Below are 2,325 nucleotides of genomic sequence, written 5' to 3'. Positions count from 1 at the left end.
CTCAGTTCCCAAAAGGGTGTGTGTCCCTTAGCAAGGGTAAGTGCTGCCACAACCCTACGGAGCTGCAGTGAGTAATTGTTATTTTCTTCCGCAACATCCATCAGGAGACAAGCCCTGGCATTTATCTAACAGCAAATGATCGTTATCTGGGGGCAATGTTCTTCCCACTGACAGTATCTTCTAAATAAGGGTCAGCCATCCCGCATTCGGTCTGCCGCTGATTTCCTCCTGTGGGATAAACCACATTCGAACCAAGGCAGTGGGAGCCCTGGGGGAGAGGGAGTTGCAAGAGAGAAGGTTACAGAAGGTGGTCGTTCCACATTTGAGCCAGAGAAACCAGCCTGAGCTTTGACTTTCAAAATATTTGATGAACGAATGTTGGGGAGAACACAGAAGACAATACCAGGGAGAATCTTCATTTCCACTTCAGCAAAGCTTCATGCAAAATGCAATAGACATCCAGCCAGTTACCGGGATGGTGAAGTTGTGGGTGTGAGGAAGGTGAAAGAAAAAGCTCTTGTGGCTCTTGATTTCTGTTGTTTGTCTTCCTACAAGAAAGTGGAATGGATGTGAGTCAAGGAGCTTAGAATGCACTGTCATCAAAGTAGCCCTGGACCTGGCATCAGAAGACCCAGGTTCAAGTCCAGACCCACCAATTCCTGCTTCTGGACCTTAAGCAAGTTAGACTCATTACATATACATGCCCCAAAAATATTTAAAGCGGGGACTGAAACAGGCATTTGTAAACTCGTGTTCATAATAATAGCACTAGTGTGCACAATAGCCAAAAGGCAGAAACAATCCAAGTGTTCAGCGATGGAGGAATGAATTTTAAAAAATGTGCTATATACGATGGAAAATTATTCAACCTCAAAAAGGGAGGAAATTCTGATACATGCTGCAACATGGATGAACGTTGAGGACATAATGCTAAGTCAAATAAACCAGACACAAAAGGACAAATACTGTATGATTCCACTTATATGAGGTACATATGTGGGATCTAGTAAACAAAATAAACTGATGAACGAAGTAGAACCAGAGACATAAAAGCATGAAACAAACTGAAGAATCTCAGAGGGAAGTTGGGTAGGTGGATAGAAAGAGATTAACCCTTGTTGCATCTATAATAACCTATAATAATAAAAGCATAATGTGCTAATTAGACCAAACAGCCAAACGACCTTCTGGACATCATTCTGGATGTCCTTACGGACAAAGCTGCGGTGGCGGGGGCAGAGGCAATTAGGGACAATCAGGCAGGCAGGCGAGCGGTTAGGGGTGATCAGGCAGGCAGGCGGGTGATCAGGCAGGCAGGCAGGTGAGCAGTTAGGAGCCAGCGGTCCTGGATTGAGAGAGGGATGTCTGAATGCCAGTTTAGACCTGATCCCACAGGGATTCTTGTGGCATCGGGCCCAAACCGGCAGTCGGACATCCCCCGGGGGGTCCCAGATTGCGAGAGGGTGCAGGCCAGGCTGAGGGACCTCCCCCCACCCTCCTCATGCACAATTTTGTGCACCAGGCCTCTAGTATATGCATAACCCATGGACAGGGACAATCGAGTGGTGAAGGCTGGGGGGGGGGGGCGGCAGGTGCAGGGTGGAGGAGGCCAATGGCAGGCGGGGGGAGGATATATGTAATACTTTCAACAATAAAGATAAATTTTTTTAAAAAAGTCAAATTCAGAGACAGAAAGTAGAACAAAAGTTACCAGGGACTGAGGAGAGGGGGAGATGGGAGTTTTTGTTTAATGCACACAGAGTTTCTGGTTGGCAAGATGAAGAAGTTCTGGAAACGAGTAGTGGTGATGGTTGTACAACATTGTGAATATAATGGCATTTGATCATACACTTAAAATGGCTAAACTGCTAAATTTTATGCTGTGTCTATTTTACTACAATAAAAAACCATCAGGCAGAAATTTTTCACTTGGAGAAAAGGAATGTTATGCTACCAGCAAGTCAGGATGATTGTAATGTTTGTTTAAAAAAATCATTAATTGCTCTTCAAAGAAGGGGCAACCAAAGGCACTTAAGACCGGACAAAGGAAGAGAAACAGCTCTGGGATGTGAATGTCGGTCTCTAGGAAGGGAGGATTTGATAGACAAACACTCAGTTGTTATGCAGTTTTCTTCAGAGCCCACCTAATTGCCCAACATGAGCAAACCTGCATTAGATTCAAAGGAGCTAAAAGAAAACGTGGGCTTTGACCACAGGTCCCTTTAAGTCACTCAGTGATGAACGCTTATGCCACATGTTTCTTGGGCTTTTGAAAGGCAGTGTTCTGTGCTGATGGTCCCCCCGGCTGTATAGATAATTGTAAAA

Source organism: Myotis lucifugus, unplaced genomic scaffold (genome assembly GCF_000147115.1).
Source record: "Myotis lucifugus unplaced genomic scaffold, Myoluc2.0 scaffold_134, whole genome shotgun sequence".
Taxonomy (NCBI): domain Eukaryota; kingdom Metazoa; phylum Chordata; class Mammalia; order Chiroptera; family Vespertilionidae; genus Myotis; species Myotis lucifugus.
The sequence above is the reverse complement of the archived record's forward strand: the minus strand, read 5'-3'. Positions refer to the sequence as shown.